The sequence below is a fragment of the Scyliorhinus torazame genome, chromosome 17 (assembly GCF_047496885.1).
Source record: "Scyliorhinus torazame isolate Kashiwa2021f chromosome 17, sScyTor2.1, whole genome shotgun sequence".
NCBI lineage: Eukaryota > Metazoa > Chordata > Chondrichthyes > Carcharhiniformes > Scyliorhinidae > Scyliorhinus > Scyliorhinus torazame.
In genome coordinates, this window is record NC_092723.1 from 102,414,985 (window position 1) to 102,422,014 (window position 7,030).

Genomic DNA, 7,030 nt, shown 5'->3' on the forward strand with positions numbered 1-7,030 from the left:
CTACGCCATGGGTCAGCTCCATGCTGTGCGTAAAAAAGCCCTCTGGCGAGCTCTGGATCTGCATCGACCCGAAAGACCTGAACAATAACATCATGAGGGAACACTACCCCATACCCAAACGGGAAGAGATCACGAGCGAAATGGCCCGGGCTAAAATTTTTACCAAGCTTGATGCCTCAAAGGGTTTTTGGCAGATTCAGCTGGATCAGTCCAGCAGGAAGCTGTGTACTTACAACACTCCCTTTGGCAGATACTGCTACAATAGGATGCCGTTTGGCATCATCTCGGCATCCGAGGTGTTTCATCGAATCATGGAACAGATGATGGAGAGCATCAAAGGGGTGCGCATCTATGTTGACGACGTCATCATCTGGTCCACCACACCACGGGAGCACATCAGTCGTCTCCAACGCATCTTTGCTCGGATACGAGAACATGGCCTGCGCCTCAACCGAGCCAAGTGTTCTTTTGGCCAAACTGAGCTAAAGTTTCTGGGGGACCACATATCCCGGTCAGGAGTGCGTCCGGATGCAGACAAAGTGACAGCTATTGCAGCCATGCCGCAGCCGGCAGACAAGAAGGCAGTGCTACGCTTTCTCGGGATGGTCAACTTCCTGGGGAAGTTTATTCCCAACCTTGCCTCCCACACATTGGCTCTTCGCCACCTGGTGAAGAGTTCCAGTGGCTGCCCACGCACCAGAAGGAATGGGAGGAGCTGAAGATCAAGCTCATCACCGCCCCGGTATTGGCATTCTTCGACACTACTCGAGATACGAAGATCTCGACTGATGCCAGCCAGTCCGGCATTGGGGCGGTACTCCTGCAACGGGACGACACTGCATCATGGGCCCCGGACGCCTATACCTCGCGGGCATGACCCCCACAGAACAGCGCTATGCGCAGATTGAGAAGGAGTGCCTAGGTTTGTTAACCGGCATAGATAAATTCCACGACTACGTGTATTGTCTTCGGTTCACCGTGGAAACCGACCATCGCCCCCTGGTCGGCATCATACAAAAGGACCTCAATGAGATGACCCCTCACCTCCAGCGCATTCTGCTCAAGCTCCGGAGGTACGACTTCCAACTGGTCTACACCCCGGGAAAGGACCTCATCATCGCGGATGCCCTGTCCAGAGCAGTGAGCACACTGCCCGAATCGGGGGGGTTCGTCTGTCAGGTCGACGCACATGTAGCCTTCACATCGGCCAATCTGCCAGCTACTGATGCAAGTCTGGCCCATATTCGCCGTGAGACTGCGGCTGACCCCCTTCTACAAAGTGTGATGCGCCACATGACGGAAGGGTGGCTCAAGGGGCAGTGTCCACAATTCTACAATGTCCGGGACGACTTGGCCGTCATTGATGGAGTCCTCCTAAAGTTGGACCGGATTGTGATCCCACACAGCATGCACAGGCTTGTCCTCGAACAATTGCACGAAGGCCATCTCGGGGTTGAAAAGTGCAGGCGGAGGGCCCGAGAAGCCGTGTACTGGCCGGGCATCAGCGACACATCGCCAACATGGTGCTCAACTGCCCCACCTGCCAAAGGTTTCAGCTGGCGCAACCTCCTGAGACGCTTCAGCCCCATCAGTTGGTAATGTACCCCTGGGCAAAGGTGGGTGTGGACCTTTTTCATGCGCTCGGCAGGGACTACGTCATCATAATTGACTATTTTTCCAATTATCCGGAGGTCATACGCCTGCACGACTTGACATCATCAGCTGTAATCAGAGCATGTAAAGAAACCTTCGCTCACCATGGCATTCCTCTTACCGTCATGTCGGACAATGGGCCCTGTTTTGCGAGCCAAGAATGGTCTTCTTTTGCCGCTTCATATGGCTTCACACACGTGACGTCCAGCCCTCTGCATCCCCAGTCGAATGGCAAGGCGGAAAAGGGCGTCCATATTGTGAAGCGGTCCACTGCAAGTCTGCTGATGCCAGATCTGAATTCTGTTTAGCCCTGCTGACCTATCGCTCGGCCCCACTGTCCACAGGCCTCTCACCAGCCCAGCTGTTGATGAGTCGCACCCTCAGGACCACTGTGCCGTCCATTCATGTTCCTCAACCCGACCATGCTTCAGTACTGCAAAGGATGCGACAGCAGCGTGCTCAGCAGAAGGTGGCACACTCGGGCAACTGATCTTCCTGCCCTGGCACCTGGAGACAACGTCCGCATACACCTACCAGAGGGTGGCTGGTCGGCAACTGCCGAAGTTCTCTGCCGCGTGGCTCCCCGCTCGTTCCTGGTTCGCATGCCTGATGGCTCCATTCGCCGGCGTAATTGGCGGGCCCTTAGTCTGGTTCCGCGCTCGCTACGTAATCATGCACCGGTGCCACGCCCTCCTGTTGTCCCTGATGTCGACTTCGTGGAGCTTCCTGCCACTCTGCCTATTCCTCTATCGCCCGTGGCCAGGCCCATTCCTCAGCCGGTGGTTCCTGACCCACCCTTGAGGCGGTCAACCCGAATTTGTCGCCCACCTACTAGGCTGGACTTATGAGCCTGTTTGCACATTGGACTCACTGAATTGTTGTGCAATAATGTTAACGTGTTTCTCTTTTTGTCGTTCCAGGAGTTCTCTTTCGATATTTCATGATTGCACTTGTTTTATTTGTGGTACAACCTCATTGCTCTGTTGCACCTGACACCTTCCTATGTATATAGTTTAGCCTCATGTACATGTTGTAAATATTGCACACACATACTCAGCCGCACTCAGTACACACCAGTATTTATTACCATGTAGGCACATATTCTTGTGAAAAGGGAGGGATGTCATGATATCCATATTAACATATCATGGTGCAATCACACATACACACCGATGGACAGGTAATTGGACCAATCAACACACACATAACATCGCAGCCAATCACCAGTGAGAGCACACGCACTATAAAACAGGGAACACCACAGTTCCCACTCATTCTACCAGGAGATAGTTCAGAGCACAGAGCTCACAGTGCGCCACTCAGACATACACCATGTGCTGAGTGCCTCACTAAGATAGTGCTAGGGCTGGGTCCACAGGTTAACTGGTGAAGTACGAACAACAGCCAGAAGTTAACAGTTGTTATGATACAGAATAATAAAACAGAGTTGTACCATCTACAACAGTGATGGTTCGTTTGTATATCGGAACACCCAACACGACAGTTTGGACTAGTGAGTTAACTCACTGCAACTTCCACTTTTATATTTTCTCATCTTTTTTGCCTAGCTTTCTTCCCTCCTCATCTGAAGGTGCAGATTTATGCTGACATAAGATGCCACAGGTGCCGGTTAGACCATGGCACCATTCTCAAGTTGCTATTCTTTCAAACAATGAGAGTCAGGGAGACCTGTCCGACCCTTTCCCCTGTACCTACACAATAAAAGTGCTTGGGGGGCCTCCAATGTTTCAGTGCTCATGAAATTTGATGTATAGAATCCATGGAAACCCTACAGTACAGAAGGAGGTTGTTCAGCCCATGGAGTCTGCACTTACCCTCGGAAAGAGCACCCTACCTAGGCCCATTCCCACGCCCGCTGCCTATAACTCCACCTAACCTTTGGACACTCGGGGGCAATTTCAGCATGGCTAATCCACCTAACCTGCACATCTTTGGACTGTGGGAGGAAACCGGAGCACTCGGAAGAAACCCACGCACACATGGGGAGAACATGCAAACTCCTCACAGACAGTGACCCAAGGTCAAAATCGAACCCTGATCCCTGGTGCTGTGAGGCAGCAGTGCTAACCACTGTGCCGCTCTGCTGCCCACATTCTCCCTCACTGTTTTCTCGGTTGATGTCAGCTTGCTCAGTATAGATTATGAATCACATCTCTTGCCAGTTAGATCTGTATGTCGTAATACCATAGCATGTAATGCAGTTAGCCCTTGAAATATTGGGTGAAGCTCTCTGAGCACTTTCATTCTCCAAGTGGTAAATCTATTTATTTTGATGTATTTTCCTTTGCCCAAATGGATTATGATATCAGCCAGACAGTTTCACAGTATCCCCATTATCTGGAGGAATAAGTAAAACTGAAAATGCAAACAATAAAGTAGAAAGAAAATAGAAAGCAAAATGCTTCCGTTTTTGAGTGGCATTTAATATTAGCAATGGGGGTCTTGCCTGTCAGCTCTTAAACTGGTCGGAGACCGTGTCGCCGCCCCCCCTCCCCCAGGAAAGGTTCACCGGAATTAAGTGCCACTGGCCAGCATCAGGCCTTCTTCAGGGGAGGATGTCTCACCACCAGAGCTACTGGACAACCAGAAGCTGGCAGCTCCACATCCCCCATCACAGCCATGGGGAACGGGGGCTGCTGTCAGTAGTGCACCCATCACAGACCGATTGCAGAGGGAGCTAGGCCACAAGTGAGCGAGGGCAAGCAAGGGGTTGCAGGGAAAGAGGTCACTACTTGGTGTGAAGAGGAGGTCGGAAGAAAGGGCACAAAGGTGACCCAACCTCCCCACCTTACCAATGCCAGATCCCTCCGGTTTTTTCTAGGCTCCCCATATGGCAACTCCCTTGTCACCCACTCTTCCACACCCTGTTGGTTGAATACCAACGGTAGTGGTTGACTCTCTTTAATAATCACTAATTTCCCACTTTGGAGTTAATCAGACAGGATCGCCCATTCTGCCTCCTCGAGCCTAATCAAATTCCTCCAAATATACCACCCTGGGAGGAGGGCATTAAATTCTGTCCAATGTTTCAGAACGATGATCTATGATCAGAAGTTCTTATTCAAAAAGAAAATGTTTGAAACACAACAGCAGTTCTATAAGACCATAAGACATAGGAGTGGAAGTAAGGCCATTCGGCCCATTGAGTCCACTCCACCATTCAATCATGGCTGATTTCAACTCCATTTACCCGCTCTCTCTCCATAGCCCTTAATTCCTCGAGAAATCGAGAATTTATCAGTGTCTTAAAGACACTCAATGTCCCAGCCTCCACCGCCCTCTGTGGCAATGAATTCCACAGACCCACCACTCTCTGGCTGAAGAAATTTCTCCTCATCTCTGATCTAAAGTGACTCCCTTTTATTCTAAGGCTGTGCCCCCGGGTCCTAGTCTCCCCTGCTAATGGAAACAACTTCCCTATGTCCACCCTATCTAAGCCATTCATTATAGTGTAAGTTTCTATTAGATCTCCCCTCAACCTCCTAAACTCCAATGAATATAATCCCAGGATCCTCAGACGTTCATCGTATGTTAGGCCTACCATTCCTGGGATCATCCGTGTGAATCTCCGCTGGACCCGCTCCAGTGCCAGTCTGTCCTTCCTGAGGTGTAGGGCCCAAAATTGCTCACAGTATTCTAAATGGGGCCTAACTAGTGCTTTCTAAAGCTTCAGAAGTACATCCCTGCTTTTATATTCCAAGCCTCTTGAGATAAATGACAACATTGCATTTGCTTTCTTAATTACGGACTCAACCTGCAAGTTTACCTTTAGAGAATCCTGGACTAGGACTCCCAAGTCCCTTTGCACTTCAGCATTATGAATTTTGTCACCGTTTAGAAAATAGTCCATGCCTCTATTCTTTTTTCCAAAGTGCAAGACCTCGCACTTGCCCACGTTGAATTTCATCAGCCATTTCTTGGACCACTCTCCTAAACTGTCTAAATCTTTCTGCAGCCTCCCCACCTCCTCAATATTACATGCCCCTCCACCTATCTTTGTATCATTAGCAAACTTAGCCAGAATGCCCCCAGTCCCGTCATCTAGATCGTTAATATATAAAGAGAACAGCTGTGGCCCCAACACTGAACCTTGCGGGACACCACTCGTCACCGGTTGCCATTCCGAAAAAGAACTTTTTATCCCAACTCTCTGCCTTCTGCCTGACAGCCAATCGTCAATCCAGGTTAGTACCTTGCCTCGAATACCATGGGCCCATATTTTACTCAGCAGTCTCCCGTGAGGCACCTTATCAAAGGCCTTTTGGAAGTCAAGATAGATAACATCCATTGGCTCTCCTTGGTCTAACCTATTTGTTATCTCTTCAAAGAACTCTAACAGGTTTGTCATGCATGACCTCCCCTTACTAAATCCATGCTGACTTGTCCTAATCCGGCCCTGCACTCCCAAGAATTTAGAAATCTCATCCTTAACGATGGATTCTAGAATCTTGCCAACAACCGAGGTTAGGCTAATTGGCCTATAATTTTCCATCTCTTTTCATGTTCCCTTCTTGAACAACAGCGTTTTTCCAATCCTCTGGGACTTTCCCTGACTCCAGTGACTTTTGAAAGATCATAACTAACGCCTCCACTATTTCTTCAGCTATCTCCTTTAGAACTCTAGGATGTAGCCCATCTGGGCCTGGAGGTTTATCTATTTTTAGACCTCTTAGTTTCTCTAGCACTTTCTCCTTTGTGATGGCTACCATATTCAACTCTGCCCCCTGACTCTCCTGAATTGTTGGGATATTACTCATGTCTTCCACTGTGAAGACTGATGCAAAGTACTTATTTAGTTCCTCAGCTATTTCCTTGTCTCCCATCACTAGATTACAAGGATGGCTTCAATGCTCCTTATTTTAGCCATGATGTGGAGATGCCGGCTGGGGTGAGCACAGTAAGAAGTCTTACAACACCAGGTTAAAGTCCAACAGGTTTGTTTTGAATCACTAGCTTTCTGAGCACAGCTAGTGGCAAAGAGGTGGGTTCCAGAAACATATATATAGGCAAAGTCAATGATGCAAGATGATACTTTGAATGAGAGCCTTTGCAGGTAATTAAGTCTTTACAGGTCCAGATGGAGCAACTGGAGAGAGGGATAATCATAGGTTAAAGAAGTGTGAATTGTCTCAAGCCAGGATAGTCAGTAGGATTCCACAAGCCCAGGCCAGATGGTTGGGGGGGGGGGGGGTGGGGGTGAATGTAATGCAACATGAATCCAAGGTCCCGGTTGAGGCCGTACTCATGTGTGCGGATCTTGTCTTTAAGTTTCTGCTCGGCGATTCTGCGTTGTCGCGTGTCCTGAAGGCCGCTTTGGAGAACCCTTACCCGAAGATCAGAGGCTAAATGCCCTTGA